The 17,946-nt window shown below is 40.2% G+C and overlaps 1 protein-coding gene across 3 annotated transcripts in view; it reads left to right on the top strand.

Annotated features, from left to right (window-relative positions):
• The first annotated feature begins 6,687 nt into the window (after nucleotides 1-6,687).
• Nucleotides 6,688-17,946, top strand: part of GPBP1 (GC-rich promoter binding protein 1) — a 37,300-nt gene continuing 26,041 nt past the window's right edge. The window contains exons 1-3 of one of the 3 annotated variants that reach the window (XM_068667881.1): nucleotides 6,688-6,783; nucleotides 11,686-12,720; nucleotides 13,552-13,619. The gene's annotated coding sequence lies outside the window, so the exon portion shown is untranslated. Of the gene's footprint in view, nucleotides 6,784-11,127; nucleotides 11,279-11,481; nucleotides 11,501-11,685; nucleotides 12,721-13,551; nucleotides 13,620-17,946 lie in introns of those variants that run through there. The other 2 variants (XM_068667880.1, XM_068667882.1) reach the window with 2 other exon arrangements.

Genomic DNA, 17,946 nt, shown 5'->3' on the forward strand with positions numbered 1-17,946 from the left:
ACCAAACAGTTATAGATGAGGAGTGGTAAGATAAAAAGTACATAAGCTCTAGAAGAAAATCACTTGGGATCTGCAGCATTGTTTATTCTTTACTCTTACAGAATGAAAAAACTAAGCATGCCGTAAATGCCTGCTATTTTGCAGAAACTTCTCCTCTCTGCACTCTTAGGTATAAGAGTGTACATATCCACTAGCATGGATACATTCGTCAGATGTATGGTGTTCAGTGAATGCCATAACCACGGTTGAAATCTTGAACTGTTTTTGGGTGTTGTGAATGTTGTGATATTTTTTCACATCTGTACACACTACTCCAGCAAATCCATTCCTGAAAGTCCTAGATTAATGGCCTCAAGTAGCCATTTTCTGTAGGCAAAACAGGACTCCTCATAACAACAACAACAAAAATGAAGCCTACTTGTTCAGGAAAGGTAGCTGATCTTAGACTCTTAAGCTTTATCTCTGCTAGAAAGTTAAATATGCTAAGGAATGCTTCCTAAACATTAAAACCACCAAAACAAGCACAGAACTGCCCACATCTCTGCTAGTAAAACCTCTGTTTCCTTCCCAGACCACTTTTTGCAGATGGACCATTGGACACTACTCCTGAAGGGTCCTGAAGATGCAGGTTGGTGTCAGCAGTGCACAAAGTATGCAGGGATTACACTAATAGGTTGATGATACGGATGACCATGTGCTAGTGTTGTTTAATTTACTGGAAAAATAGCAGAGAGGATGTTATGAAAATACAAGTCACCATCTTCTGCAACTCTGTATTTTTGAGCTTAGAGAAAGAAAGAAGGAAGGAACCCCATATAGGCATACTGACATCACTTATGACTGCTAGACACATTGCTCAGTGTTCAGATACCATGGTGTCCTGGTTTTGGCTAGGATAGACTTAATTTTCCCCCTGATATCTGGTATGTGACCGTGTTTTGGATTTAGGATGAGAATAACTCTGATAACATGCTGATGTTTTGGTCATTGCAGAGCAGTGCTTACAGAGAGCCCAGGACGTTTCAGCTCCTTGTGCTGCCCTGCTGGTGAGGAGGCTGGGGGTGCACCAGCATCTGTGGGGGGACACAGCCAGGACAGCTGGCCGAGGCTGGCCAAAGGGGTGTCCCACACCATGTGGTGTCGTGCTGAACAATAAACTGGGAGAGTTGGTCAGGGTGGAGTTGGGGGTGCTAATCAGGGTCTGGCTGGGCACCGGGCAAGGGGGGTTGCTTTGCCTCTGCTCCTTCACCTTCCCTTTCTCATTTCCTCTTCCCCTTCTCCTCCAAGCTAGCCACAATAACCCTTGAGAATTTTGAATATCCTTCAGATGTTCAAACCAGTGTATTTCTAATGTTATGTCTCCTGAACGTGTTTCAGGCTTTGTTTAATGTCAAACAACTATTCAAGAACATCACCCATTGAGTGTGGGAGGGTAGATATGGGCAGGCACCTAGGACAGTGGACACCTCTGGTACTTTGGAACTTTACCCCTGAATGAATGCAGAATCCTGAAAAACTGGTAAAATGAAAAAGGCATGCCACCACCCTGCCAATTCCAAACAGACACAGATGACTGCAACATGCTGGGGCCTGGCCCATGCCTACCAAGTCACAATCAACATGACTACAACCCCTGAGACAGGCCCTGCAGCCACTCCAACCCCTGTGGCAAACAATGTGGCTACTCCAGCACCGGAGACAGGCCCTGCAGCCAAACTGTGACAAACAATGTGGCTACTACAACCCCTGAGACAGGCCCTGCAGCCTCTCCAAGCCCTGTGACAAGCAATGTGACTACTCCAGCCCCTGAGACAGGCCCTGCAGCTGGGCCAGAGAACCAACCCATGATGGAATCAGTCACCCCTACATGCAAGATGAAACAATGGGTGTGAAAGGTCATTTAGTAAGGGAAGAAACTCCTACCATGAAGAGGAAGGAGGAAGAAGAGGACAAGGCAGGCTAGTCTGAAGCATGGCCATCACAAGAACAGATGAAGGAAGAGGCGTATCTCGTAAATGTGGCAGTCACAACCCAATCCCTGTCCCTGAGAGAGCTGTGAGATATATGAAAAGTTTTCAGCTGTCATCCAGGTGAGCATATTGCCACCTGGCTGCTCTGATGCAGGTCCAGTGGCATGGAATGAGAGGACAGGGAAGCCAAGCAGCTGGGATCCTTCTTTATGAAGGGGGCATTGACAAAGTGATTGGAAAACAGGCACAAGCCCTCAGTCTCTGGAGGAGACTCCTGTCAGGTGTGAAGGAAGGATATGCCTTCAAGGAAGATTTTATATGTCACCCAGGCAAGAGGACCACAAGGAAGAGAGCTATCCAGTACCTGAGGGAATTAGCCATGCTGGTAAATGCCCTGTGGGGTTGGATAAAGCAATGGAAGTAGAGCAGCTGGCAACACAGAGACAAACTCATCTGGGCTGATGCACTGTGGCAAGATATTGCAGCTCAGATAGAGAACCTGCTTGTAAAAGTATGAAATGTAGATGCTCACGCATGTAAGAGTCCATCCACTGAAGAACATCAAAACAACCAGCAGATGGATCAGGCTGCTAAGACTGAAGTGGCTCAGGTGGATCTGGACTGGAAACATAAGGCTGAATTATTTATTAAGGGCATTGGCCCCATGTCACCTCAGGCCATCAAGGCGCAGACACAACATTTAGATGGGCTTGTGATTGAGGGGTGGACCTGACTGTGAACACTATTGCACAGGTTATCCATAAACGTGAAACATGGTGCTGCAGTTAAACAAGCCAAAGAGTTAAGGCCTCTCTGGTACTGAGGATGACAGCTGAAATGCACATATGGGGAGGCCTGGTGGATTGATTGTTTCTCACCCCCACAAACCCAACCAGGGCATGTGCCATGTGCTACAATGGTGGAACCAACCACTGGGTGGCTGGAAACATATCCTGTGCCCCATGCCACTGCCCAGAATGCTATTCTCAGCTATGAAAATCAAGTCTTATGCTGACATGGCACCCCTGAAAGAATTGATTCAGAGAATGAGACTCACTTCCAAAACAACCTCATAGACACCTGGGCCAAAGGACATGGCATTGAGTGGGTGTATCACATCCACTATCATGCACCAACTTCTGGGAAAATCGAACAGTGCAATGAGCTGTTGAGGACTACACCGAGAGCAATAGGTGCTAGGACATTCCAACATTGGGATACACTTCTAGCAAAGGCCATGCTTTGCTAGCTACCAAAGCTAGCTAGCTAGCAAAGGCCTAGTGTTAGTCAACACTAGGGAATCTGCCAATTGAGCTGTCCCTGCCCAATAAAAAAATGTATGTATGGTAGAGGGGGATAAATTCCCTGGAAGTGCACATAAAAACATGTTTGGGAGGACAATCTGTGTTATTCCTCCCTCAGGCAAAGGCAAACCCATCTATGGGGTTGCTTTTGCTCATGGGCTTGGGTGCACTTGGTGAGTAATGCAGAAGAATAATGAAGTCAGATGTGCACCTCAAGGGGATTTGATGCTGGGTGAGAACAGCCCATGATTTAAATTGTATGACACTAATTGCTGTACAATACTGTATGTTATCGTTGTGTTTGCTATATATCACATCCACAGTATTGCAGTAAGAATCACGCAGATTAATGATGAATGAACTTTGATGGAACCAAGCAAAGTGCAGCAGTGATAGAAACAGACAAGCGCAGCGGTGATGGAACCAGCACTGGCTTCAGCATGCAACAATCCAACACCACACACCACCTCTCCAGCCCTGAAGGACTGGTATGACAGATTAGGCCTGAAAGTGTGGACTAAATGGACTTTGTGGACTAAATTTTAGAGGAATGGCCCACAGACCAAGGGAATTATATCTGTGTGTGTATGTATAGTAAAAGACAGAAGAGGTGGTGTTTATTAATCGGGATGTATGAGAGAGTGTGACACCCGAGCATGACATAGATGGTATGAAATAAAGGGTGGACATTGTCCTGGATTTGGCTGGGATAGAGTTAATTTTCCCCCTAGTAGCTGGTATGGGGCTGTGTTTTAGTTCCAGGATGAGAATAACTCTGATAGCACCCTGATGTTTTAGCTGTTGCAGAGCACTGCTTACACTAAGCAAAGGACATTTTAGCTTCTCACACTGCCCTGCATCAAGAGGCTGGGGTGCACCAGGAGCTGGGAGGGGACACAGCCAGGACAGCTGGCCCAGGCTGGTCAAAGGGGTGTCCCACACCGTGTGGTGCTGTGCTGAACAAGAAACTGGGGGACTTGGCTGCAGGGGAAAAGGAGGAAGTTGGCAGGCCACTGCTCAGGGACTAGTTGGACATCTGTCAGTGAGTGGTGAGCAGCTGCATTGTACATCACTTGCTTTATATATTCCTTTATCATAACTATTATCATTACTTCTCCTTCCTTTTCTGTCCTATTAAACTGTCTTTATCTCAAGGCACACATTTTACATTTTTCCCTTCCTGATTCTCTCTCCCATCCTGCTGAGGAGGGGTGGGGAGGGGGGTGAAGTGAGCAAATGGCTGTGTGGTATTGAGCTGCTTTCTGGGTTAAACCACAACACATGGTTTTGAGGATAATATTTGCAATAAAGAATAGATACACAAAGGAATTTTTAAATCCCCTAGATGTGTCTATCTCCCTATGCTTTAATTTTCCTAAGTCCAAGTAATACAATGTTTTATAGTACCAAATAGACTTGCATATAATGTAAGGAAGTTAGACTTTTTCATTAAGAATTGCTGACTTACTCCCATGCCAAATTTTCAAAGAAAATAGTTTCCCTTACCTCCTCCTCAAGCCAGTAAGTGTTCTGCCATTTTTATAAAAAAGAAAGTTTAATTCCTCCCTTAAGAACATGGAGAAACACTTTTAACATATTTGTTTTTCATGGTAGTAATAATATTTAGTTTAATTTTAGTTATAGGCAAAGCAGATTTTTGTTTGTTTGTTTGTTTGTTTGTTTGTTTTGGTAAGGTTCACCACCAGGCAGCAGATTTACAGCAAGGATATGTTTTACCCAGACTGACAGATACAGCCCATGTATGTACAGAGATGGTGTATGTAAGAGATGGTGTAATATGTGCATAATTACTATTTCTATTTAGAGAACATTTTATGGTTTCTTTACTGAATTGAAATGATTTCTTTTGTATATAATCATGAAAGGTTGGAAACAAAAGGGTAGTGGCTATAGTAGGAACTTGTGCAGCCTGGCTCTCCTGGTCAGTTCACTCTCTCATCTCTCTTCTACCAGAAGCAGCAGCTTTCAGTGAACTCTTTATTCATGATTATTCTCTGTTGGAAAAGTTTGTGCTATTTTTTATTTATTTATTTTTTTAATTGTCATTCAGTTTCAGCCATGGGGTTTGTAGCTAGCCAATATCTTGTTCAGTTTGCCCTTCACATGCTGCCTACAGAGCTCCTATATTTTTTATTTCTCCCTCTTTTTAGACTCTGGAGTGTTCTTTTTCCAGGCATCTGTGATGTGGCTCCTCACTTCCTGGGTGGCAAGTCCGTAGCAGGGTATGAGTGCAGGGGATGAGGCCCATGCACCCTTGATGGCCCAGCTTTCCCCAGGAAAGGCAACATGCTTCGAGAAAGCAGCTTTCTGATTTTCTGGTCAGCACAAAATGTCTGTGTGCTGGGATGTAACTTCTCTTGCAATCTAACTGAAAACAACTGTTAGCCAACTGCACGTAGAAAAGCATGACTGCTTCTTCTGTATGCCTTGCTGTTGGGCAAGGAAGAGTGTAGGAGTTTTTTAATGAAAGGGTAGGTGTGTGATTAAACTGTAAACGATTAAGAGCATGACAAAAATCATCTGGTAAGAACAGTATTGCAACTTGCCAATTTATTTTCCATAGCATCAGCAGATGTGTCAATTTACAGGAAGGAAAAAAACATCGTGTTTTCCAGTGTCTCCCAGAATATTTTAAACATTGACATAATAGCCATCATAATTTAAACAATATTTGCAGGAAACTTGCTTTTATTAGTAAAGTAATGCTACTAGCCATTCTGGCAAAGTTAGTATAGTGCAATATGATATTGTTGTTTTGGAAGGAATGAGGAGAAATGTTTCCTAAACAGGAAGCCCAGTATTTGTGTGTTGAGGGTGTTTTGCCCATTTCCTCTAAGCCAAGTAATAATAGTTAGCAAGATTATAAAAAAGTATCATCACTATCTTTAAAAAAGTTCACAAAGATAGATAAGCAATTATATTATGCAGATGTGGAAATTAAAGCACAGAAAAGTTGAAAAACTCAGCCAAAGCCTAATGTGGAATCTCTGGCAGAAGTGAAAATCAAAACAAGACAATGCTGATTTCAAGCAATTGCATCATCTTTGTAGACTGAAGCTAGCATTTCAGTGATTTCACATTTTGACTAATTTTCCACTTATTTACAAATAGCAAGAGTATCTACTAGCAACATGCAAAAATGACACTGTATAAGAGTATGAGTATCGCTTATGTTGGGTGGGTGTCCAGTGAGAAGGAACCATATCTCTTACTTATCAGTTCTGAAGGAATAAAAGAGGGCCAGTGGAATGTGGAAAAGAACATTAGATATCTCCAGGAAGAGAAGTCTTAGAAAAAATTTCAGTTGTGGTTGACTCTGTTCTCAGCATTTTACTCCATCAACTCCTTGTTTTTTTTTTTTTTTTTTTTTTTTTTTTGTTTTTCATCATTTAAGGTGAGAGAACCATGCAAGAGATAGGAGAAACTTCTGCTGCCTGTTTTTGCCCATGAAAGGAAAAACAGAAAAAGAAGAGCAGCTGAAACAAAAGGTAGATTTCACTCTTTTTAACCTTTTGCATTTAGCATTCGAATATTTGAACACCCTGTGGCATTTCAACCTGGTTTAAGCATGGAAGAAATTTTCCACTAGTCAGGGAAATGTTTTTGGTCTCTCTTGAAAATACTTGTAGATGAGTCTTAGGTGGGTCATATGTGATACATTTATTTATTTATTTTTATTTCTTTCTAAGGCTATTTGGTAGTAAAGTTAAGGAATTGCAGAAGCAGAACCTACTGTACCGGCCTTGGCAGTCATTTGTTTTGGGGATCACATTAAAAAACACTGAAGATCTTTGAAGTGTGAGTTATCTCCCACAGTGTTTGGTATATAAGAAAATATCTAGGTTTCAAGCAAACAGATCCAAAAGCAGTACAGCTGTGTCTTTTTTATTTATTTGTTTATTTTTGGGGGGGAGGGGAAAGCGTAGGAGATTTAATATTAGTTATAGTATTATAACTATAATTTTATAACTAATATTAAATCAATATTAAATTAATCTCAGTTAGTATAGCTGAGAAGACAGTGACAGACTTTTGTACATGTGATTTCTTCATCAGGTTATCTGTGTATAGAAATAATAGGTGTGTTGGTCCAGTCTCCTAAAGAAAACATCAGTAGTAACTACACATACTTGTAAAAAAATTGAAAATTTGTATGTTAATGGTGGGCAAAACTTGCAAAAAAAAAAACCTTCCAAACCTGTTTTGTTCACTTTACTCATACGTGAAAATTTCCTAAATGAATTTAGTCATTAAAAAAGGAAGGAAATAATACATTAAGTTGTCAATTTTAGAACAGATTTTAGAAAAAAAAAAAAAAAAAAAAGGATAAAGCAAATAGATTTTGCAGTGAAATGAATCTGCATGAAAATATGAGATCTGATTTAATTCAAATATGTGCCAGATCTTGTCACCATACTGGCCATGTGGTCTTTTTATTTCAAAATCAACATGCTGTAAATTCATAAGTTAGCTAGGTGTGTTTTAGGGAAAACATAGGAATTTAATTTTGGAGAGAAAAGGGTAGGGAAAAGATAAGTAGCTTATGAAAAATTAGTTATATACTATTGTATGTTGTTTATAATTCCTTCTCTTTTCATCTAAATTGCCCCTTGCAATTAATAGTTACTATTTTGAGTTCTTTGTGAGATTTAGAACAGTGGGTATTAATTTGCTGTCATTTCAGTTTCCTGGGAGAAGCAGCGTATAATTTGAGTATGTTTATGATTTACTTCCTTATTATCTTAGAGAAGGTTTATAGCATGACTTTATCCTTAGACAGAAACAAATACCATGTAGTAGTATTCACTCAGAACATATTTAAAGAACTAGTCGTACTCTTTTAACTTCAATTCATTACAGGACAATGTACAAGGAAACATTGCTGCTTAATGTAGAAAACAAGAACAACAACAAAAAAACAGTTTCATGTAACCCTTGGTATAGTATTTCCTAGTGTTTTTGAAACAGTGTTACAGATGAATGCTTTTACTGGTAAAAGGGAAAAAGTTAATGGCTAGGCTGCTTTTGATTACAACATGGGTGAAGAACACAGATGGTGAGACTATTTTTCTAAAAGCTTGATTCTTAATAAAGATTTTACTTTTCAATTAGTTAAAAACAAAACAAAAAAACTTCTTATCCTGGCTTTTTACTAGTGTCATAAAAATACTGATTCTTCCAAGTCGAAACAGTCATTACCTTTAGAAAGACGAAATGATCAATTGATTTCAATAATATAGAACAAATTTTTTACTTTTGTGTCATTGGTGATACCTCAGTATTACCTCAAAATATGAATTCAGTCTTTACTGAAGCTTTACTGAAGTCTGCACAGACTGAATGTTGTTCTTAACAACATTCAATCTATTATCAAAATCAATCTTTTTTTTTTTTTTATATATATATATATATATATTAAAATAATTGAGAAAAGAAGGATTTGGCAAGACCCTGTGTTCTAATTTTCAGACACTTTTAGCATTTTCAAAGTGCACTGAAGTGCACTGGACACTGAGATATCAAATCAAATCAAAAAAATCAAATAATTAAAGGGTATACATGTTATGATGCAAGTAATAAAGTTCATTTAATATAGTTAAATCCCACTCTCTTATTTGTGTAAGTGTGCCCCCCAAAATCCTGAAACAATTACAAAAGTCATCTTTCCTTTCCTAGAAGAGATAATAAATATGAACAGAGAAGCATAAATTCTTTATACTAGTGGTCATTGTGTTACTGCAAATGATAATATCTGGATGTTGCTGTGTACTTGTATAATACTTACTTTTCTTGGGTTATGTTCCTTAAAATATTTTATACTGCGACCGTGCAGCAGAAAGATATTTAAAACTTGGAAACAAGGACTGTTCATGATCTGTGTTCATCATGATGAATTCTTTCTGTATTTGGAATCTAATTGTACAAATACTCCTCTATTGAGAAAAACATACATTAGAACTTGGTTTTTACTATTCAAATTAGGTGGCCATTTTCTTTCTCTTTTTAAATATTGGTCTTAAGGCATCGGAAGCTTTCTGGATCAAATCTGTATTAACAAGGTTCTAAAGCTTCTAAGCGAATATTTTGATTTTATCCTTTGGCTTGATTCTTTAGTTCAGATTGATTGTGTATTTGGCACACTGGGTTTTTAGTACAAGGTTAAGTATTTTGTACATTTTGGAGTGTCAATAAATGTGTAATAGGAAGAAGTTAAATTTTTTTTTTTCCCTTAATATTTACAGTATTAACTTTTTGAGTTATAATATACTTATAATATACTTATATATGTACCTTGTATTCTATTCTACAACAAATTAAAGTCAAAGATATTTCCAGTGCCTGCCAAAAAACATTTTAAACTTTAGGTTTAGTACTTCATCCCACCATCAAATTTTATGAACAGAAGATTTAATTTGAAATTAATTACATATAATTTTTTCATGTTAAAATGAGCTCTAAGGTTTGAATTTAAGTAGGGATATCTAGTATTTTGTGGGAGTTAAAATGTTTCTGTTTTTATTTCTTATACCTCAGCATTTCCAGTAGATTTTTGTTTCATTGTATTTATTGAATGCTCTCATATACTGATAGACAACCCCTAAATATGGCTTCACCTGTACAATATCTCTCTTCACTTATCTGAGAGTATGTAGTCTGATCTACACTAAACTGAACCTTAAAGTACATACTGAAGAATAAGTTTGGATTAAAGTTCTAATTTTTTCCCCGTCTTCACCAAATTACAGGAAGTACCTCAGTCATTCCAAACCAGTTATTCTTAGCTTTGTTCTTAAATATTAGTTGTTGTCCAGATTCCACGAGTTACTCATTGCTTTTATCATGGCTCAGCGAAAGGCCTGTTAAAAACATGGGTGAGAATCTGTGGCAAAAATCTAGGCCTACCTTTCCAAGTTTGCCTAACCAAAGAGAAACGTTCGTATGAAAGTACCTTATATTCAGTTCTCCATGTCAAAATTGTTCTGCTCAGCTTACCTCCTTCCAGAAGCTGCTTGTGTTAAAATTAGGCCACTTTAATGCTTTAACTTTTAGTGTCTGATATTAAAGCTTTATTGCTTGAGGCAAGCTGCTTGTTAGCATGGCATAGTGTTACGTTTGTGTACTGATGGCATCAGATTTATTTTATCTCCCAGTATGTTCAAGCATTTGCAAATTCGTATGTTTTATACGAGGCCCTAAGACCTATGTCATTTTTATCTCAGCAAATGCAGTTAAAATCGAACAGTTTTAAGTTATGATGAACATTTTTCACGTATAAGTGGTGAGCCGTTGGGAATCCAGACTTCACGTGTAGTCTGAGCAACCAAGTAGCCAAAAATGCTACTAGCGTGATGAAATAGGACCTGGGATCCTGATTTATACTTTTACATAAAAAACAGGAAAAAAAATGCTGGAAAAGCCAAAATATACATGGCTTCGTTTGCTTCATTTTATATGTTTCCTTTCCTGTAAGTGACCATCCGTGTCGGGGGGAGGGGGCCCTGGTTTATAGGGAGGGGGGGGGGGGGAGGTGGCTTGAGGGAGGGGGCGTGGCTTGAGGGAGGGGGCGTGGCTTGAGGGAGGGGGCGTGGCTTGAGGGAGGGGGCGTGGCTTGAGGGAGGGGGCGTGGCTTGAGGGAGGGGGCGTGGCTTGAGGGAGGGGGCGTGTCGCGCCGCGCCGCGCGCCGGGGATTCCCCCCACCGCCCCGCGCGCGGAACCTTCGGGATCGTTCCCGTGACGTCACGGCAGGGGGGCTCCCCCTGGGCGGCGGGGCGGGGCCTTCCTTCCCCTCCTCCCCCCCTTTCCCCCTCCCCCCCCCCCCCACCGGCGGGAAGCCCCTCCCCTCCCCTCCCCGCCCCTCCCCTCCCCGCCCCTCCCGGGCGCGGCGGAGCTCTCGCGAGACCCTGCGCGCGCGGCGCTGTCGCGGCTGGGAGCGGCGCCATTTTGGGAGCGAGGCGGGCGGTGTGCGTGTGTGCGTGCCCGAGTGTGAGTGCGCGTGCACGCGCCTGAGGGAGCGAGCGAGCGAGTGAGGGAGTGAGGGAGGGAGTGAGTGTGCACGGGGGGGGGGGGAGGTGTGCGCGCCCCCGCGGTGGCGGCCGGGCCCCCGCGGCTCAGGGGCGGAGGGCAGGGGGGGTCCGGAGGAGGATGAGGAGGGTGAGGAGGAGGCGCCAACGCCGCCTCACGGCCTGCAACGGCGCCGCGGAGCGGGTCTGTTTGGGCTCCTGCCCCCCTCAGGGACAGCAGGCGGTCTGTGACCGGCCTCATCCCGCAGGGCTCGGCAGCCCCTCGCTGTCAGCGCTGCCCCGGCTGGCTGCAGGCGTGCTCGCTTCACAGCGCTCGGCTCCAGCTCTCCGCCTCACGCCGGCTCTGATTCTCTTTTTTCCCCCCCACAGGCAACCCGGATCGCAGCGAGAGCCCGGGATCTTCGCAGCCCTTCTGCTGGTAGGGGGGAAGAAGGGTGGAAGGCGACCTTCCCGTGAAAGCGGAGAGACGCCGGACGCCGCTCAGGGATTATTTGTCCAAGTGCTTCCTCCTGCACGGGCTTCTGAAGCCATCAGTAGGCAGCTGGGAAAGTGAATCGGAAATTCGAAGTCGTGAGCTTTCTAGAAGTGCACAGCACCTCGCCCTCGGACGCTTTTGTCCTCGCGGCATGGATACGCGGCAGAATTCGTCGAGTTTGGAATGCTTCAGCTGTCAAATAAAGCGCTTTTAGGTTTTTAGTTACCTTTTTTCTTCCAAGCAACGTTCTGTCTGAGTCACAGGCGTAACTGGTTTTGTGGACTGGCTCCAGGTTAAATGTAGCCTGAGTCACTGTGTAGACGTTACTGAAAAGTTTCATGGCATATATTTTTACCCTTATTTTATTTTTCAGGTTTTCTGACGTAGCCTTTTGTCATTTTACATTGAGACATATTTTCTAAATGAAGAGTCTAACAGAAGTTTGTTTATCATTTTTTCTTTTATATTTTATTTAATATTTTTGTTGGAAAATGTTGTTGCCAATAAGCAATATGGCGGTATCCAGATAGCTGTTGTTTACAAATGCCTCTGCTACCTGAAGCTAGGAAATGTTCCTCAGCTCAGATGTGAAATTCGGATTTTCAGCTTTACAGTTGGTGGCATAAACAGTGTATTTATTTCACCTGGAGCTGATGATTTCAATATCGATATGTACATGGAATAGACAAGAGAAGAATCTTTCAGAGAAAAAACAAGACTTTTAAGTCAGAGACTTGGAAAATTTTGGAAATAGCCTTGCAGAATCTGTAAGCAAGAAGGATGGGTAGCTGATTCCTGTGAGGTCAAATCTATGTCAAACAGCTACGAATGTAGTATCAACAAGAACTTGGGATATTATCTCAAGGAAGACAAACTGGAAAAATACAAATCACGCAGTGCTAACACCTTGTGCAGTCCTCTTGGATTAGGTAAGTATCGAAGTGTGTTTGTAAGTCAATTTACACCTGAACATTTTGTCAGTAGAATGTTTAAATTAGTTTTTTTTTTTTTAGTGTTGAAATGAGCTTGCAGAATCTAACTTTTTTGTTAAATTAAAAACAACTAATTTGTTGCTTTAAATAATAAATAGTATATCTACAATGATTTGAAGAATGCATGCAGTTCTACAAAGAGCAATTTCTAAGCAGGAGTGTGGTTTTTCTGGGAGACATAAAAAAAACAACCCTCTTCCTCCCTCCCCCACCCCCCACCCCCCCCCCCCCCCCCCCCAAAAGAAAAAAACACCCAACATATCTGTAGACTGAATCCATAAGTAACTTACCCCTTGCTTTAATGTTGTAAACTCAACAATGAGCTGTTATGCTTCTTGAACAAGACTGCTGGATGGTTTGTCTTTCCATTTTTTGTTAGGTGTGTTTGCAGCATGAGGGTTCTGAGAGTGTAGCCTTGCTCTTTTGTTTCTTTCCACTTTCTTTGTCATGTAAAGAAGTCAGTTACTTACTACCAAAAATCAATCTACTGCCTATGCAAACTGGTGTTTTAATGCGTCGATATTTTAAAGTTGTGTTCAGAGTAATTACATGTTCTATAGTGGGAATGAGACTGGTTTGAAACTATATTGAAATAAGAAATGTGCTAGGGAAAAGTTCAAATCCAAAATATGTTGGCCAGCTAACCGATTTTACATGTCATTTTTGGATGCATTGCTGCCTTCTTCCCTTGTAGTAGGTAAATGTTTCTCAATGCAGATAAAGCTTAAATCTGGAAATTAATATATGTTTACAATATTTTGTTTGCAGGTGTACTTTCAGCTGAATTGCTACTGCCTCAAAGAAAATCAAGATGGACAGAACAACTTAATTCAAAAGTCAGTGGTAATTTTACTATATGCAATCCTCTCCCCTCCCTTGGGTTACTCGTAAAGCTTTAAATAATTAAAACATTATTGGGCAGATTATAAACAGAGTGTGTGGTAAGGGGGATACATTTACCATGGCCACCACCTTTTCAAAATTTTTTCAAAGCTTCTGCAATATTGAAATGTTAGTAACAGGGAGCTGATAAGGAAAACTGGTCTATGTAACAGCATTGCCAAGATATTTGGGAAAAAGCCTAGTAAAAAGTAATTTTGAGCTTTGGGAAACTGTATCTCAGAATTGCTACAGTGCATTTTTTCCCCTGTAACTTTCTATTGAAAGTTACAAATGGAAGACTGTCATCTAAATAAGTATTTTTTACAGGACTTCTCATGATCACTGAAATAGTTCTACTCTGTGTGTTGTCAGTTATCTAAAGGTTGATCTAGCTTCATTATTTTGCTGTCTGTGAATGGCCTTGCTGTTTTGTTATTTTAACTTCTATTTTCAGTTTTGCTGTTACGAAAACATGGAAACTGTAGATGTTGAATAGGAGTCTTTCTGTAATCTTCTGTGGCTGTGGCTTGGGGCTTTTCTGCTTAGTGTGGCTGGGGACTGAGTGAATGAACTGAACCACATCTAAAGGAACCAGAGCAACACAAAAGAGTTATCTTCATTCTTTTAGGTCGAGCAGTCTGTATTTTGCTTGAAAACCGTTTGGTGAATGGAAAGAATTCATGCATAAGTGGCCATTTCATTAAATTTTGTCTGTTACGTGCCCACAAATGTAGTAATACAAGAACTTTTTCATAAATAATATAAAAAGAGATGCTTATGTTATTTTTCAAGCTGTTTACTTTCAGTGAGAAACTTACCTCTTGTTGGGGAGCTCTCACTGAAATTGAGGAGCTGCATCCCCCCACCTACTCTTGGAATCACATCTTTATCTCTACTCCCTCTTCTGGATGTTTTAAAAAAAAATTTTCCTTCCAGCTTTATTAAATTAGCTCTTTCTTACATCTTTCTTGCTGCTGGTAGGATTTTTTTTTTTCCTTTTCAAAATGTTTGCACTTGGTAAGTGCAGTTGCCTGTCTGATTTGTGTGCACATGTATTTGGTGTAGATTTGTGTGTGTGTGCTTTATGGCTATGCCCTTGTATCCTGAGCAGAATTGATAGCTGAGTGAGGCACACTGAGAATAAAATGCCTAGTGTGTTGGTCCACATGTATACCTTCTTTGGGCTTTTATTTCTACAGTGCTGACAGTCTGGTAAGTGGTTTGCAGACAAGTATGAAGATAAGGTCCTTGCCCCAGAGAGCTTATACGTTAAGCGTTGATGTAAACATAGCTTTTGTACTGGAATAACTGTCAGCAGCATGGTTCTTCCATGGTTAAATTTCTTCTGGTGGAATCCTAAAATGGGTAGTTTGTGTTAAAAAATGGTTGTGGATGGAGTAGGTTGCTCTGTGTGGGAAAACAAAAAATAACCCAAAAACCTACTAGTGGAAGCTTTTCAGTGTAAGCAGAGTTTAAACTTGCAGCAACGCTGAAGTCAGTTAAACATGTAAAATAATATAGGGAAATTTTGCAGATACTTAGCTTTCTTAGTACGTCACAAGGTAATGTACTTTAGGTTCATTTTTGCCTCCCTTCTAGTGCATTTCCTCTGTTTAAAATGTGTGGATAATGCCGTTTGACAGTGATACTTCATCGAGGACTTCTGGGGAAGTTGCTTATATTTCTTTTAGTGCTGGGAGTAAAATTTCTTCTGCAAGGAGAGCTACATGCAGAACTGATTAAAGACAAACTTGAATGAGACTTGGCACACTTTCTGTTTTGGCTTTTGTAACTGTTTTTGAGCAGAAGTGTTACACAGTGACTGAAGACAATGCTGTTTATTGTGCTACCAACTCTTCCCTGATCACTTTTTTTTTTTTTTTTTTGAGGTAAGCATACTCTGCAAAAGAGCTGAAATACATAGATTTCTTTTTTCTGCTTTATATGCTAGGGATATTTCAAAACTGCCATCTTTTATAACAGCTTTTTCTTCAGATTGCTCATGAAGACTCCAAAGTGTGAAAACATTCCCAGTGATTTTGTTATAGTGTATACTAAGGGCATAAGTGTATACTGAAGGGCAACATTACTGCAGTGACACTTCAGCTTTTGGACTTTGAACCTTGCAGAGGGCAAGAAGGTCAACGTCTATCTAGAGTTCCACTAAATGATACTGCAGGTGTAGGATTTCGAGCAGAAAGAACCTTGTAGTCTACCTTCAAATAAGCAGTTATTCTATGCTTCAAAATAATTTTTTTTGTTTGTTTGTTTTTAGATTTAGGTTTCGGTACAGTCTGAGAAGGAAAAGCCTTTTTTTTTTTTTTTTTTTTGATTAGAAGTAGTGATCAAGACATTATAACCTTTCTTCTAACCTTTTCTTCTAAACTTTCTTCTAAACTTTGTCTCTTTCTAAAATATCTCCTAAAAAATATTTTGAATCCTGGGATGCTAATACTTCATTCACAGGAGCGGCCTAAGCCCTGTTACTCATAAACCATATCTACGTAGAGAAGGAAGACAATACAGAGCAGTAGTTGGGATTTTCAGAACATCTGCTAGTTGCTGTCTACTAACATTCTAGGTCCTTATGCCAAACAAGAGCAGTAAGCGCTCTTCACTTGAGTCATTCTCACATAAGGAACTTGAGCCCTAAGTCGACGTGAAGATACGTTTTTCTTGTTTTGTTTGTTTTTGCTAAGTCACTGTCATGTTAGGTCTTAGGGGGCTGTATTTTTACAAGAGAATGTGTTAGCTTACATGATGAAAAAAATTGTCTGATACAGTTTGACGCCATACAATTCTAATACCCTGGTGTGTCCTAAGACTTCTGGAGGTGTTTAAGTGTGACAGAGGATTTCATCCTATTCCCAACACAGCAAACCTTGCTTACCCTGTTTTGTCTGTGTCTATACATCTGCATGGAGAGAAAATGGGGGAAAATAAATAATGTTTTGTTCAAATAGTTGTGCTGCTGGTTGGGTTAAACCACAGCAGATAGTACAAACATTATTTTAATTCCATCACTGAAAATAGTGTGCCTCCTTCTCCCCTCCTCCTGTTGATGATCAGTCTCTTCTAAGATGTCATGCAGACTTGCTTATTAAGCCCCTGTGAAACTCATATACACTTGATTTTGCCTTCTTCACTTAGTAAGAAAGATTTAATATACTTGGTGTAGATCATTACCAAGGAAGCAAGGCAGCAGCAGCAGCAACAAACCTGAGGCAGTGAATAACACTTTTTTTTACACTGTCATAATGACGCTGTAGTACACTTTAGTGCTGGTGGCTTACAACCTTCTTCTACCCCATTTATAAATATATTAAAATTACTATGACAAGATAAGAGTGGATTGTAAAATAAATTTATAGCAGAAGGGTGGAGTTAACGTTCCCACACATGGTTTGTGGTATGCTCTACTTAAGGTAATAATAATTTGTGAGGCAGGAGGTAAAAGATCATAGGGCACGTGCTACTTAGTTATGTGTACCTGTTAATTTTAAATTTTTCTGAAAACTACATATGTGTATATACATACACACACTTAAGATTTATTCTATTTGTGGATTTCTCTATGCAAATCAGCAGACTGAAATTCTAAACTGGTCTTCAGGGAGCATCAAGAAACTTGAACTTGTTTCTTTCTTTATAATCTAACTTTGGGAATTCATGGCTGAATTTTTTGTTGTTGTTGTTACTGGCTTTATTATTCCTCTCACAAGCTTGAACCATTTTTACTTATTTGAGTTTATAATTTCGTTTTGTTATAATCTTCTAGCAATCTCTGCAATACGCTGTGTCATAGAAACTGTTTTAGGTAAAGTAATTTTTGCTATCCTTGTAGCATGAGAAGTATAGAAGCTGAGAATACTTAACTGTTTTCTCCTTGCATCTAGTTTCTGGTGAGATGGTTTCATCTGTCAGTTTTTTTCCTAGTTTTTAGCATTATTGTAACAAATTCTTTTCCTATAAAGTTTTAGATGGCTCTATTTCAGTAGGCCGCATTTATGCTGTTAACCACCAAGGATTTATCATATTAAAATCTTCCAGTAAGTCAAATTTCTAGGTTCTGGGGTTTGAGCAATTTTGCTGTCATTCTGAACAGCTTTTTTCTTACTGTAGTGACACCACTGGTTTTATCTGTCTCTTCCTGCTAGGACATGATGAAAAAGCAAAGCTGGTTTTATTGGTTCTGGTAGTTGAGACAGTGTTGTTATGGGTGCAAATGTTTCACGTATTGACTGGAAAGACCTCCCTCAAGCTGGACCTCCGCAGCACCAG

Source organism: Anas acuta, chromosome Z (assembly GCF_963932015.1).
Source record: "Anas acuta chromosome Z, bAnaAcu1.1, whole genome shotgun sequence".
Classification (NCBI taxonomy): domain Eukaryota; kingdom Metazoa; phylum Chordata; class Aves; order Anseriformes; family Anatidae; genus Anas; species Anas acuta.